This window comes from Rhinoderma darwinii, chromosome 4, assembly GCF_050947455.1.
Source record: "Rhinoderma darwinii isolate aRhiDar2 chromosome 4, aRhiDar2.hap1, whole genome shotgun sequence".
NCBI classification, from domain to species: domain Eukaryota; kingdom Metazoa; phylum Chordata; class Amphibia; order Anura; family Rhinodermatidae; genus Rhinoderma; species Rhinoderma darwinii.
Window position 1 is genome coordinate 191,004,404 of NC_134690.1, and position 16,777 is coordinate 191,021,180.

Sequence of the window (16,777 nt, forward strand, 5' to 3'; positions counted from 1 at the left end):
ATCCCCGTTCCCATGACGGGTGGAGGATCCTTCTCCTCCGGTCTGTGCTGTGAGTGGCTCGGCACAGACAGGCATGATGACGTAACTACATCGCGCCTGCCTGCGTCGAGCCGCTCACTCAGCATTCAGGAAGTGGGACCATCGCGGTCAGCGCCGTGTGGCTATGGGGGCCATGTGGGCCCCCCAGGCTTAGGGGCCCGGCCGCAATTGCGACCCCTAGAGCTACGCCACTGGCCAGAACAGCCATTACCATCAGGTTTCAGGTCAAAGTCTTAGGTCGAGGAACTCATTTGTGACTTGGGACATCCTATTTATACAAAGTTGTTGGTACATAGAGAGTCAGTGAAAAGGATGCAAATTGCGGCAAATTCATTAAAATGGAGCATGTGACATAATATATTTGGAACAATTTCCTGGTAGACACTTTTTTTTTCTTGTGCCAAATTTTTGCCTGTGTACATATATGCCAATATCTTGTGCCCTGAAAAGGAGTATGTTTTTAGTATATATGGTGTATTCTACGACTCCTCTTAGTCACAACCCTTTTCCTAGACACTTTTTAGAAGTTTTGAGGGAGGCATAAAAAGTGTCTTAAACACATAATAAATTTTTTTTATGCCATGTATTTTTTCACAATTTGTGATAGAATTCTGGCACATTCTCCCTCATTACTGTATATCTTTAACCTATGGGATGGGATGTTTCTGAAATGTTGGTAGGTTTTGTTATTGCTGCTTTTGTCATCAAATGAATTTATGAAATAAATAAGAACATCATTGTTTCACATATCAACATGTGTAAGACATTTGGTTTATCTAAATCCTTTTACAAGTAGCTTTTCCAATTGTATAAATGTACTTAAAAAGCCAGCAATTTATTTGGAAGTAAGAAAATACTTATGATGTGATATCATTATTTATCTGGCCAAAAGTATGTAGACACCTGATCCTCACAACTACAGTATATGAGCTTGTTGTATATCCCATTTTAAAACCGGAAATGTGAATATGGCGTTGGGCATCCTTTTTTTTTCTAAAACAGCCTCCACTCTTCTGGGAAGGCTTTCCACAAGATAATGTTTTGATTCTGTTGGAATGTGTGCCGTTCAGCCAAAAGAGCATTTGTGAGTTTAGGCACTGACCATAATCCCTCCTCCACCAAATTATAGAGTAGGCACTATGCATTCGGGTTGGAAGTGTTCTCCTGGCATCTGCCAAACCCAGATTCCTCTCTCATATTACCATGTGATTAATCCCTCCAGAAACAGCTTTCCACTGCTCCAGAGTCCATGAACACTGAAAAATGGGCTTTGGTATATAGGTCTTATCCAAAAATCATAAATACACACCAAAAATTGACAGTGTTAAATGATTAAGAAAGTTTAAGCATATAAAAAACATGATTTTATTGAGATTCATGTTTAAAGTTACAACAATAGCATAAAAAGAAGGGGTATCAAATAGAGTCCACAAAGACAAGCAGATTCTGCATGAGCTACTGGCAATAACACGTATACCATGGATTGATACATTGTAAATAGTCTGCAAAAGAGAGCCCAAAAAACATGTATGAGGAAAAAACAAATTTGTCATGCAAGGTAAGGGTACGGTGTAAAAGCACAGTGGCAAATGGTGAAAGAGAAACAGGCAAGATCAAAAGCAGAGGAACAATAAGGTAACCAGTAGAAATATGGCAGGAGTCCACTTACACACCAACGCGTTTCGCTACAAGGCTTCGTCAGGGGGAATGATGGTGGCTCAGGAAAAGGAGGGCGGTATATATAAGTATGGAGGCTAGAAATGTTAATTGTAAATGTGTTTTACCTGGAAAGACATGAAACGACGACAGAGCTTCAAAATGGTGGTGACAAATCGGAAGTGACCTTGGCAGGGTAATCATCACAGGAAAAATTACCAATCAAACAAGGAGAAGGTAGAGGTTTGCTACGGGCTGCCCATGGAGGCATAAATGTCAGCCAGAATTAGCATAACATGAAGGCATGTGTCAAGCTGATACCTCAGCCGGAACCAAGTAATGGCTGACGAGCAGCGCGGGGAGTGGAAGTGCATCATAGCACATCCAACCGCAACATAACTGGGTGGGTGGCAATAAGGGGCAAATACAACTATACTGGACAGGGCATGTGTCATCGCACGGAGGCATGATGATGCAGGCAGCGTCTTTAATGGAGAGGGAGTGCAGGAGGGACGGAACATAATGACAATTGTTAGGGGAGGGAGGGTGGGTAGCTATAGGAAAAACACCATAGCAACGGGGAAGAGTCCAGTAGAAGTGTGCTTTACATGACTGCAGCCTCCACTTGGTATTGCCCATGGTGATTTTAAGCTTGTTTGCCGCTTGTCAACCATGGAAATCCATTTAATGAAGCTCCCGACGCACAGTTGTTGTGCTAATGTCACATCCAGAGGCAGTTTTGAACTCTGTGGGGAGTTATACACGATACGATAGGCAGTTTTATGCGCCACATGCTCCTGCACTCAGGGGCCCCACTCTGTAAGTTTCTGTGGTCTACCACTTTGTGGCTGAGCTGTTATTACCCCTAGATGCGTCCACTTCACAATAATAGCACTTACAGGTGATCAGGGCACATATAGCAGATCAAATATATCATGAAATGACATGTGGCATCCTATGACATTGCCACGCTTAATGCCACTGAGTTCTTCAGTACATCCCTTACTACTAGCATTATTTGTCTATGGTGATTGTATGGCTGTGTGCTTGATTTTATGGACCTGTTTGTACTGAGTGTGACTGACACAACTGAGCAGTGCCATCGGCAGGATCAGGCCATCACGCTGACAGATTGATCCTGTACTGTTACAGGGAACTGAAATAATCAGTTCTCTGTTACTAAAATCCCCTGAACAAAGTGCACATATTGAGCGATCTGCAGCTTCTCACTGGTCACTGGTCACTTACATGAGCAGATAATTGGTCACATTTAAATACTAAGGAGCAAGCGTGCATGATAACCTCTTAATGTGAATTAGTGAAGCAACTAAACATCTAGTGATAAAATACCTGTTGATCATGTGAAGAACTAAAATGATGTCAAGATAAAAAAAAATTGCGGATCCATGTCTCAATCCACAAAACTCAGAGCAGGTCCTATTCTTGTCAATTTTTGTGGGTCAGTCTCGCCCATTCTATTTATTGATCTGTTAAAAAAAAAAACGACTGCTTTGGTTATAGTGTGTTTTTACTACTGTACTTGCGTTTTTTTTTTTTAGTGCTTTAAAGATCCCTTTATGCAAAGACTCCTCTTTGCAACACATGTGTTTTCGGGGGGGGGGGGGGGGGGAGTGGTGTTTTTACTAAAATCTCTGTATGTAAATTTACACTAACAGTGATCTGTTCAGTGTTGCCTTAAGGTTCTATTCCACGGTCCAATATGGGCTGTAAAAACGAGTGCTGATCAACGACACAGCTCGTTGATTGGAGCAATGATTGCTTATGCATGGGGACGAGCGCTCATTACTCCAGTTGCTCGTCCCCATACATTTAATTTTCATCATGTCAGCAGCACATCTTCCTGTTTACACAGGGAGATTTGCTATCGACAACAATGATTTTTAATGATGCAAAAAAGAGCAGATTAGCCGATAAATGAGCATTTGCTTGTACATCATCTGATCATTGCTCTGATTAACCAGGGCAATGATTGGGAACAAGCGTTCATTTAAACACTCATCTGCACGATCATTGGCCTGTGTAATATCACCTTAAAGGCTATGTAAACCTTTGAAAGTGATTTATATATATATATATATATATATATATATATATACAGTGAAGGAAATAAGTATTTGATCCCTTGCTGATTTTGTAAGTTTGCCCACTGTCAAAGACATGAACAGTCTAGAATTTTTAGGCTAGGTTAATTTTACCAGTGAGAGATAGATTATATTTAAAAAAAAACTGAAAATCACATAGTCAAAATGATATATATTTATTTGCATTGTGCACAGAGAAATACGTATTTGACCCCCTACCAACCATTAAGAGTTCAGCCTCCTCCAAACCAGTTACACGCTCCAAATCAACTTGGTGCCTGCATTAAAGACAGCTTTCGTAGAATGGTCACCTGTATAAAAGACTCCTGTCCACAGACTCAATTAATCAGTCTGACTCTAACCTCTACAACATGGGCAAGACCAAAGAGCTTTCTAAGGATGTCAGGGACAAGATCATAGACCTGCACAAGGCTGGAATGGGCTACAAAACCATAAGTAAGACGCTGGGTGAGAAGGAGACAACTGTTGGTGCAATAGTAAGAAAATGGAAGACATACAAAATGACTGTCAATCGACATCGATCTGGGGCTCCATGCAAAATCTCACCTCGTGGGGTATCCTTGATCCTGAGGAAGGTGAGAGCTCAGCCGAAAACTACACGGGGGGAACTTGTTAATGATCTCAAGGCAGCTGGGACCACAGTCACCAAGAAAACCATTGGTAACACATTACGCCGTAATGGATTAAAATCCTGCAGTGCCCGCAACGTCCCCCTGCTCAAGAAGGCACATGTACAGGCCCGTCTGAAGTTTGCAAATGAACATCTGGATGATTCTGAGAGTGATTGGGAGAAGGTGCTGTGGTCAGATGAGACTAAAATGTAGCTCTTTGGCATTAACTCAACTCGCCATGTTTGCAGGAAGAGAAATGCTGCCTATGACCCAAAGAACACTGTCCCCACTGTCAAGCATGGAGGTGGAAACATTATGTTTTGGGGGTGTTTCTCTGCTAAGGGCACAGGACTACTTCACCGCATCAATGGGAGAATGGATGGAGCCATGTACCGTCAAATCCTGAGTGACAACCTCCTTCCCTCCACCAGGACATTAAAAATGGCTCGTGGCTGGGTCTTCCAGCATGACAATGACCCAAAACATACAGCCAAGGCAACAAAGGAGTGGCTCAAAAAGAAGCACATTAAGGTCATGGAGTGGCCTAGCCAGTCTCCAGACCTTAATCCCATCGAAAACTTATGAAGGGAGCTGAAGATCCGAGTTGCCAAGCGACAGCCTCGAAATCTTAATGATTTACAGATGATCTGCAAAGCGGAGTCGGCCAAAATTCCATCTAACATGTGTTCAAACCTCATCATCAACTACAAAAAACGTCTGACTGCTGTGCTTGCCAATAAGGGTTTTGCCACCAAGTATTAAGTCTTGTTTGCCAAAGGGATCAAATACTTATTTCTCTGTGCACAATGCAAATAAATATATATAATTTTGACTATGTGATTTTCTTATTTTATTTTTTTTTTATATATAATCTATCTCTCACTGGTAAAATTAACCTAGCCTAAAAATTCTAGACTGTTCATGACTTTGACAGTGGCCAAACTTACAAAATCAGCAAGGGATCAAATACTTATTTTGTTCACTGTAGATATATATATATATAGGTCGGTTAGTGTGATTGGTGCAACTTAATAATTCGTTTTTATTAAAAATTATTTTTACTTGTTGAGATACAGCTGCTCTGAATTCTGCATTCAGAGCAGCTGTATCTTACGCTGAATCCTGTACCTGTCAGGTCCATGGGACTGAATGGTTCAGTGAAAGCGGGTCCTGCGTGTCTCTGACACACATTTTCCACCTGTAATCTATCACATCTAAGTTCATAAATTAGATGTAATCGATTGCAGGTGGATCCTGCTTGTCAGAGACACGCAGGACCCGCTGACAGTGAAACTGTCGTGTCCGCGGGACTGACACATTCAGGTCTTAGCGAACGATACAGCTGCTTTGTTTCACCAAACACACTGATTGACCTATTGAGATACAGATGTATATATATATATATATATATATATATATATTATCACTTACAAAGGTGTACATAGCCTTTAAGATCGCTGTTATCAGTGCCCTGCATATCAGGACAGCAGGGAGCACAAAGACCATGTGTCCTCTGCAAACCATAGCTCCAATAGCGAACAATAAATAAACAGGAAAAAACAAATATAATAGATTGTAAAAAACAAATGTAAATAAATAAAATGAGAAAAAAATGTCTGATACAATAAAAAAAGTAAAAGGAAATAAAAAAGCACTCACCCCTCTAAACCCATATGCACCAGTATTAGATATCATAATATATGATATATATATATATATATATATATATATATACACATCGGTTTTATGTTTGATATGTAGAAGACAGTCCGTTCTTCCTCTGTGATTCTTCTCACTGTTCTCCCTTTTATCCGGTGGCCTATTTTTCTTCATAGGGCCAGAGAGGCCATTTCCTAACATGCTTAGCAAAAAAGCTTGTCTGTATTTTCTCCTATTAATTGTTCTCTAGGTTAGCTCTGATTTGTCAGGAAGGAACTTAAAAGGATTTCATTTTGGTAGCGGGGCTTTCTACATAGCAGAACATAATGGCTAGAAATAGCTCAAAAATCTTCCGGAACATAGAGCTGCTACTGTGTATTTAGAACCAGTTAGTGAGATATACATTTTCCGTATGTTCCGCTTTAGCAATTTGTTATCTATTCAGCATCTTAGGTAAAACTGTTAGAGGATTTAATGTATAATATATATATATATATATATATATATATATATATATATATATATATATATATATATATATATATAGTGAAACAATAAATGTCGGCCACACAGCCAGAAAATCGTAATGATGGGTGCAGGCCCGCCAGGGACACGACCAAAGTCACCCAAATGTATAGTTCCAAAAATCAGGCAGCACTCCAGAGATGTAGCAAAATCGAAAAAAGTGCTTTAATCCATCAGTCAAATGCAACGTTTCAGCTCCACAATAGAGCCTTTCTCAAGCTAGTGAACACGTGTCAACAACATACAGTATATATAGAGGAACTTCAATCAAGAAGTAAGTGTTTACATCAAGTGGTAATTAACCATATACAGTACAAATATAGTATATGGTGAATACAAAACAATAAAATAGTGATACAGGTAATGCATATAGTATTATAACGTGCATATATATAAGCTTCGGTTTTCGAAGATCATAATAGTAATAAGTGTATATTCATGATTATACATAATTAGGCATAAACATCACCTGTAAAAAGGTAAAGAGTTACACATGGAAACACTCACAATAATGGTACCGGCCATAGAAATTTAGTCTGCGCTATACACGGCGTCCCTAGTGCGGTACTGCGGATGCCCAGGGAACTAAATATGTCAGGATTGTGTCACGCTAATGCGCATGTCCGTGCATGCGCTAATGTGAGGAACTCAACTGAATCGCCATATTGGATGTGGGCATGTAGGGACCGGCCGTCAATATCGCTATATGCCGAATGACACAGGAATAAACATAAGGAAAAGGCAGGGAAATGTAATATAGGCTATATTTATTCCATTTATAGTGCAAGATCTAGGAGCACTCTTTAGAAAATGGTCTATAAATCTGACCCTAGTATATGCAATCATTAACCCATAACGTGACCTATGCATATATACCCATTATGTGGGAAGGCATTCCAACCATTGCACATATATGAGCAGCCAAAGCAATACTTTTTAAGAAAAATATACATTCACAGAGACCCACAGGAGCGCACCATAGACTCTCCCCTCAATTAGGAAGGAAGGGTCAATCGCGCTCGTTCAAGGAAAAAACGCACACCAGCCATATTTATGGTATGGATAGGTGCCTAGAAACTTCCCCACTTAATCCTGTATGATGTATCCGTCTAAGGGCTATTTATACGGCCCGTGGTAAAGACCACATAAAACTTTTGGTTTCCTAGATAAAATTTGGTTGCCACTCCACATTTGATGCAATCTACAATGATCTAAGACCGACAATAAGAAAAAGAGAAGGGTATAAGGGGCGTTATGTGATCCTGCTTGATCCTTAATAATTCCACCCACATAATCCTCGGTAGACACAATGGCAACAGTATTTAGTGATCACACCACTGACATATACAGAAAAAACATAGTATGTCAAAATATAGTTTTTATTAAGAGAAAAGACAATCATTATCAGCCGGTTACACTTCTGGGGAGTCCATCCATGTTTCACATTAGCGTGATCTGCGGATAAACAGAAATGTGAAAAATTTAAATCAACCAAACATGATAAATTCAAGACCTCACTGAGGCTGTCTTTAGAACAGTGTAGGAGGAATATGTAGAGTGACATTCATATAGCATTACCCCATGGGAAATCAACATTTAACCCATATGGTCCGAGCGTCTTGAGCCTATTGATCGCCCGGTCTCAAAACACTTTACTGATTTGAAACATAATGAGCGTGACCTCAAATTCTGTATAATAGACCACATTCCCCGCTTAGACGGGGTGGTAATAGGATTAAACTACTTCAATCACGAGAATTACAGTGGATCCATAGGCTCAAGACTCTGAGACCATATGGGTTAAATGTTGATTTCCCTTTGGGTAATGCTATATGAATGTCATATTATATATACGCACATTATAATACTATATGCATTACCTGTATCACTAATTTATTGTTTTGTATTCACCATATACTATATTTGTAATGTATATGGTTAATTACCACCTGATGTAAACACTTCTTGATTGAAGTTCCCCTATATATATGTTGTTGACACATGTTCACTAGCTTGAAAAAGGCTCTGATTTTGACTGATGGATTAAAGCACTTTTTCTATTTTGCTACATCTCTGGAGTGCTGCCTGATTTTTGGAACTACACTACCGTTCAAAAGTTTGGGGTCACCCAGACAATTTTGTGTTTTCCATGAAAACTCACACTTCTATTTATCAAATGAGTTGCAAAATAACTTTGCAGACCTTTGGCATTCTAGCTGTTAATTTGCTGAGGTAATGAGGAGAAATTTCACGCCATGCTTGCAGAAGGCCCTCCCACAAGTTGGATTAGCTTGATGGGCACTTCCTGCGTACCAAACGGTCAAGCTGCTCCCACAACAGCTCTATGGGGTTGAGATCTGGTGACTGCACTGGCCACTCCATTACAGATAGAATACCAGCTGCCTGCTTCTTCCCTAAATAGTTCTTGCATAATTTGGAGGTGTGCTTTGGGTCATTGTCCTGTTGTAGGATGAAATTGGCTCCAATCAAGTGCTGTCCACAGGGTATGGCATGGCGTTTCAAAATGGAGTGATAGCCTTCCTTATTCAAAATCCCTTTTACCTTGTACAAATCTACCAATTTACCAGCACCAAAGCAACCCCAGACCATTACATTACCTCCACCATGCTTGACAGATGGTGTCAGGCACTCTTCCAGCATCTTTTCAGTTGTTCTGCGTCTCACAAATGTTCTTCTGTGTGATCCAAACACCTCAAACTTCGATTTGTCTGTGCATAACACTTTTTTCCAATCTTCCTCTGTCCAATGTCTGTGTGCTTTTTCCCATATGAATCTTTTCCTTTTATTTGCCATTCTCAGATATGGCTTTTTCTTTGCCACTCTGCCTTGAAGGCCAGCATCCCGGAGTCCCCTCTTCACTGTAGACGTTGACACTGGCGTTTTGCGGGTACTATTTAATGAAGCTGCCAGTTGAGGACCTGTGAGGTGTCTATTTCTCAAACTAGAGACTCTAATGTACTTGTCTTGTTGCTCAGTTGTGCAGCAGGGCCTCCCACTTCTCTTTCTACTCTGGTTAGAGCCTGTTTGTGCTGTCCTCTGAAGGGACTGTAGAAAATCTTCAGTTTCTTGGCAATTTCTCGCATGGAATAGCCTTCATTTCTAAGAACAAGAATAGACTGTCGAGTTTCACATGAAAGCTCTCTTTTTCTAGCCATTTTGAGAGTTTAATTGAACCCACAAATGTAATGCTCCAGATTCCCAACTAGCTCAAAGGAAGGTCAGTTTTATAGCTCCTCTAAACATCAAAACTGTTTACAGCGGTGCTAACATAATAGCACAAGGGTTTTCAAGGGTTTTCTAATCATCCATTAGCCTTCTAACACAGTTAGCAAACACAATGTACCACTGGAGTGATGGTTGCTGGAAATGGGCCTCTATACACCTATGTAGATATTGCATTAAAAACCAGACGTTTGCAGCTAGAATAGTCATTTAGCACATTAACAATGTATAGAGTGTATTTCTGATTAATTTAATATTATCTTCATTGAAAAAAACTGCTTTTCTTGCAAAAATAAGGAAATTTCTAAGTGACCCTAAACTTTTGAACGGTAGTGTGTATATTTATATATATATATGTATTTATATATATATATATATATATATATATATACACAGTGTGTGTATATATATATATATATATATATATATATATATATTGATAAAGGCCATTGCATGACTGTATGTGTCTTCGTTGATGGAGTAAAGACAAAACTTTTTTTGGTAATCTGGTGCAGTGGCGATTTTTTGGTGGACAGGGTATTTCAACATAAGGTGTGATTGTGGTGTCTAGCAGCCTTTTATATCACTTTCATTACTAAAATAGCAAGTACTTTGGACCAAGCTGAACATGTTTAGAAGGTAGTATTGCTGATCATTAGGCCGACATATTTCCCATGTTTATGGCCAGGTTTAGGGGATTTACTCACAATACTATGTGATGACATATCTCTAGCATTGCTAAAAACAGTTAGTGATGGCATATGCTAGTGATATGCCATTACTTAGTATTGTGGGAAAACCCATGAAGGAAATACAATATGGGCACGTGGCGTAATTGCTGTGGAATTCCGCTGCGGACAGTCCGCAGTGGAAATCCGCAGCAGACAGTCTGTCCATTGGTTTCCACACCTTTTTAGTTATCTCAGTGCAGACGTTGCAGAAAACACCACTGCGGACCATAGGCTGCCGTGCCGAATTTTGTGTCCGCAGCATGCACTGTCTGTTGCGGACTTTATGCGTGCTTGTTGCGGAATTTCTCCATTGACTTCAATGGAGTTTCAAAATTACGCAATGAAATCCGCAGATGTAATGTGTCTTGCGTTGCGGATTGCTTTCAGGAACAGGATATTTCATAATTCTGGCTGGACCTATGTGTGTCGAGGTCTGTACCCAGACTGGGATGGAATGTTTGAAAGAGAGCAGGGTGTGATCTGCACCTGAATCCGCAACGACAAATCCACGGCAACATTTTAGCCAAATCCGCAATGGAATCTGCAACGCGGATTATGTGCGGCATTTATGCGGACAGTGTCTGCAGAATTCCGCCACGTCTGAACATGCCCTAACTGTTCAACATGAAAATGATCATGCATAAGTCAGACTGAATACATGACAAACAATATGTCATGTTTATTTCTTCCAGAAGAACTGGTAGAGCTTTTTATTTCAATAATCAATTAGGATCCAACTGACTAAAAGCTCAAGATGAAATAGTTACTTAAAGAGGCTCTGTCACCAGATTTTGCAAGCCCTATCTGCTATTGCTGCAGATCGGCGCTGCAATGTAGGGAACAGTAACGTTTTTATTTTTAAAAAACGAGCATTTTTGGCCAAGTTATGACCATTTTCGTATTTATGCAAATGAGGCTTGCAAAAGTACAACTGGGTGTGTTTAAAAGTAAAAGTACAACTGGGCGTGTATTATGTGCGTACATCGGGGCGTTTTTACTACTTTTACTAGCTGGGCGTTGTGTATAGAAGTATCATCCACTTCTCTTCACAACGCCCAGCTTCTGGCAGTGCAGACACAGCCGTGTTCTCAAGAGATCACGCTGTGTCGTCACTTACAGGTCCTGCATCGTGTCAGACGAGCGAGGACACATCGGCACCAGAGGCTACAGATGATTCTGCAGCAGCATCGGCGTTTGCAGGTAAATCGATGTAGCTACTTACCTACAAATGCTGATGCTGCTGCAGAATCAACTGTAGCCTCTGGTGCCGACACGATGCAGGACCTGTGAGTGACGTCACAGATCTGCACTGCCAGAAGCTGGGCGTTCTGAAGACAAGTGGATGATACTTCTCATCAGAACGCCCAGCTAGTAAAAGTAGTAAACACGCCCCGATGTACGCACATAATACACGCCCAGTTGGACTTTTACTTTTCAACACGCCCAGTTGTACTTTTGCAAGCCTCATTTGCATAAATACGAAAATGGTCATAACTTGGCCAAAAATGCTCGTTTTTTAAAAATAAAAACGTTACTGTAATCTACATTGCAGCGCCGATCTGCTGCAATAGCAGATAGGGGTTGCAAAATCTGGTGACAGAGCCTCTTTAAATGTTAATAGAAGTTTGTAGCGGCACCAATGGTTATGCATACTACTATAATTATGGTATTTCTATAGAGTGTTTCTGAAAGCATTCCAAATACATATTTTAGTAAAAGCAGCCCATGATGATTAAGTAATGAGTATGACTTGCTATACTCATTACTATGATAATATATCGCTTGTATGAAGAATCAGAATGTTCTTCCTGCTATTAAATATATATTTTATAATGGCTTGAAGTAATAATAAAGATGACAGTCTTCGTTTGGGAGATCTCAATGGTTAGCAATAAGGTTATTGTCCCCTTATAATAGTAGATTATGATATCTTTTTAAAAATTAGTCCCAGAAAGAAAAAGTAGTTTATTTTTAAGACATATGGAAATACATTTGTCAAGTCGATGTAAGGCTTTGACTCTTGAGTCCTAATTATTTGGCATATTCCCTTGCTAAGATTATGTTTTATTTAATCGCCCTTCAACTGAAACTTGGTTTCTACAGAATTGTAATTATCAACTGAAAATCTAATTTCTCAATAAATCTCTAATACTGTATGTATGCACCGTTCAGACATAGCATTAAAATCAGCTAACTAATATTGTATAGATCCCCCTCGTGCTGCCAAAACACCTCTGACCCATCGAGGCATGGAATCTGCAAGACCTATGAAGGAGTCCTGTCGTATCTGGGACCGAGGTGTTAACAGCAGATCCTTTAAGTCCTGTAAATTGCAAGATGGGGCCTCCTTGGATCGGGCATGTTTTTCCAGCACTTGAAGGCAAAGTCAACACCTTGAACTCTTTCTCATGTTTCTCAATCTATTACTGAACAATTTTTGCAGTGTGATAGTGCGCATTACCCTGCTGAAAGAGACCACTGCCATTACGGAATTCCGTTGCCATGCCGTTGCCATCAAAGGGTGTACTTGGTCTGTAACATCCCCATGAATGCAAAGACCCAAGGTTTCAAAGCAGAACATTGCCAAGTGCATCACACTGCTTTTCCAGCTTGCCTTTTTTCCATAGAGCATCCGTATGCCATCCTTTACCCAAGTAAGTGACGCACACGCACCAGGCCATCTACATTATGTAAAAAAAAGAGGGATTCATCAGACCAGGCCACCTTTATTCATTGTTCCATGGTATGTTCATGTGTCAATTGTAGGCACTTTCCGGCGATAAACAGGGATCATTATTTGCACTACGACCAGTCTGCTTCTACACAACCCTAAACGCAGCTAACTACATTGCACTGTGTGATCTGACACCTTTCTTTCATAGTTTATCTTTTTCACACAGTCGCAAGGAATCCAAGTGTGCTGGACTTCTTGCAAATGTGGTGTCATGGCAATTTGCGGGTCGCAAAGCGACGAAATTCACTTTCATTGCCTCTGATGCAGGCAGCACAGCGCAGCGATCTTTGGCTCTTGGACCTGTGTCACGGCTAAATTCGCCGTGTAGCCCTAGTCTTATATATACCACCCCTTGAAAGATGCCATTGTAGTAAGATAATCAATGTTATTTTCTACACATGTCAGTGGTTTACTGTTATGACTGAACAGTGTCCAATATAGATACCACGAGCAAAAAATTAAAACTATTAAAATCTGAGTGATATTCACCTAGTTCACACGCAAGGAAAGTATAGAGCAATAAACATGCATTGGACCTTTGTTCTGTTTTGTTGTAGTGGAATATAATTTATTGATTCCCACTATAAACTCATGTTGGTTGATGAGCATCCTATAGGTATATATCAGGTATACTAGTAGATTAGCATAAGTTGTTTGAAAAGTTATTGTACAGTTAGGTACCATCAGCATTTTTTAGCTGCCATGGAGAGTAACATGGAGGCTTGGAGCCAGCTCTGCATTGTAGATTTTCTAGTGATTTATTAATAAGAAGAGTTAGGAGTATGGTTGCCACGTTTACTACCAAAAATACTCCCCCAGAGAAAAAGGGGTGTTATTTAGGAAGAAGGGCTTAACATATAGAAGTTTTTTATATAATATCCCTGGGTTCTAGAGTACTGAAAGGGTTAATACCAACATTCCTAATGGTCTCCGGTGATTAAGAGGTTAGTATCAGCTTGACTGGTGGTCTACTGTAGTGAAATGGTCACTGCCAAAATTCCTGGTGGTTTTGGGCAGTGAAGGGGTTATTGTCAACATCCCTGGTTGTCTAGGGCACGAAAATAGTTAATGTAATAACCCTGTGTGGTGTAAATTAGTAAAGGGTTGAAGGGGTTATCTGGGTTATTAAAACTGATGGCCTATCCTTAGGGTAGGCCATCAATATTAGATTGGTGCGGGTCCGACTGTCGGTACCCCAGCCGATCAGCTGTTTAAAGGGGCTGCGGCGATATCCTTCATACTAGCATTCATTACATTTGTAGCGGCTGTGCAAAGTATTGCACCACTGTCCCACTCACTTGATAAAACAATGAAGAGGCTGCAGCGTTCATACGTAAGAATAGGGTATCCATATTAATAACCTGTATAACCCCTTTAATGACAGCATCCCTAATAGTCTAGAGTATGGAAATGGTTAAAGGGGTTGCACAGAATTTGAAAGACATAGCTGCTTTGTGTCTGGTATTGCAGCTCAGCTCCATTGAAGTAAATACGACTAAGAAGCAATACCACACACAACCTATAGACAGGTGTGGAGCTGTTTTTACAAAAAAATAAGACATGTTTTTTAAAATTCTGTACAACCCCTTTCCTCTCATACAGAAAGCTGTAGTGATATGGTAATAAAGTTCAGCTTCCTGTTACTTCCCTAAACTAATAAGAGAGATCAGACTAGGGAGTGATAGAGAGGGCTCTGCAGCCGTGATTGAACAACTACAGGGTCCTCTCTGAGTTCAGGCAAAGTAAAGCGCTGTGCCCGATCACAGGTAGAGTAAAGCAAACAAATTTTCCCCAGTAATTATTATTCCCTACAATAATTTTATACCGGCACTGGCTTCCCGGTATCAGTAACTGGACAGGCTGGTCAGTTACTGGCCGGTTGGCAACAGGGATCCTCCTTAAAATATTACAAAAATAATAATAATACTAATAATGTTACATCTGCCTAATTAGCGCTTGCTTAAACTCTGTAGGCAGTGGGTTCACATTTTCTCCTATATTGTGTAAAAAGTTAAGTAAAATGTGTCCAGGTTTGTTTTCTGTCATAAACTTAAACTTACCTTGTGGCTCAGAATATTTTCTGGACAGTTCTCTTCGGCTGCCACGTTCTCAGGTGGACCAATTAATTGCGCCTGGCTAATATCTGCCAAGATACTATTGCAATGACATTCGCAGATATTATGTTATATAAATCTCTTCTAACCTATTTGCTAGCCTGTATCTTACTTGCCTGTCTTTTAGAATAAGAGTCCCCAATTGCTTTGCCACTGGCATGGCACCTGCAGAATCAGACTACTCCATTTGTGCCCCATCATCCTGTAACTGATCTAGTCTACTTTAAGGGAGGCTGTCACCAGAAATTTGTCTGTTAAAGCAGCAGCAAAGCGTAGCCTCACCTGAATATAGCTCTGTTTTAATTTTTCGGACGAGTGGCTCCATTGCAGCAATAATCACTTTATTCCTTATATACAAATCAGCTCTTTGGTTCAACGAAGGCGTCACCGTTGCTCCAAACTGCTCTACCTTCTATCCCCAGTCCGACCCTCCCTTACTTATTTGATTGACAGGGGCAGGCAGTGTAGAAGCCGTGATCATGCCTGGCCCCGTAATCTCCATGAGCGTGCTCGCTCCTCTGCTTCTGAATCAGTGCATGCGCAGTACATCGCGGAAGTCTCACCGGTCTAATCGGCTGTACTGCGCATGCAATTACGTCACACTATAACCGGGTGTAGTGTAACGTTCACGGCGCATGCGCAGTATAACCGATTAGACTGGTGAAACTTCAGTAATGTACTGCGCAAGCCACGTCAAGTGTTATATAATTATCCATTCAGTTAAACAGTTCTCATCACCAGACTCTCTAGATTAGTTTAATGGCTAGCAGTTATTTAAGAATATTTTCTTTCAAATTTCTTATTGGCTAATTGCCTTTCAGCTTATATAAATAAACATATTAATCAGGGTGGTAATTAATAAAATTCTGAAAGTGATGTTGGGGATTTGTATGTCTGGTACATTAATACGTTCCACAAATCAGATTCTACTAGAAGGACCTTTGTATGTGCAGCTGAATATTATACTTACTGAAACTTCTCAAGTTTTACAAAATGAGTAGCAGTTTCATTGCCAAGACAAATGAATTGTAATTCTGATGCTATGGAGACGGAAATAATTTTATATTCTCTATGCCACACCACAATTAAAAGTGACTTGGGTTATTAGCGAGAAATATGACAAAACCGCAGATGCTGGAAATGTGTGGAATTTTGTGTCATATTTCTATATACTGGTTATAAATTCTGTTTAAAAATATATTTTCCCTGTAGACAGAGACAGTGACTATGGATGTACTAAAAGACTACTGTGTATTTGCTTCACTATTAGGAAAGAATCAGGGTGGTCTGATCTTGTGCCTTCTTATGTATCATGACTAAATAAATTAGCTGGCTAGATTTA

General features: G+C 40.1%; 1 long non-coding RNA gene across 1 annotated transcript; it reads right to left on the minus strand.

Moving 5' to 3' along the window:
- Positions 1–7,971: 7,971 nt before the first annotated feature.
- On the minus strand, positions 7,972–15,952 carry LOC142760971 (uncharacterized). The gene is made up of 2 exons (XR_012883470.1): positions 15,718–15,952; positions 7,972–8,068 (listed from the first exon to the last, which is right to left on the minus strand). It is a non-coding gene; the product is annotated as an uncharacterized LOC142760971 (long non-coding RNA).
- Between the last annotated feature and the right edge of the window lie 825 nt (positions 15,953–16,777).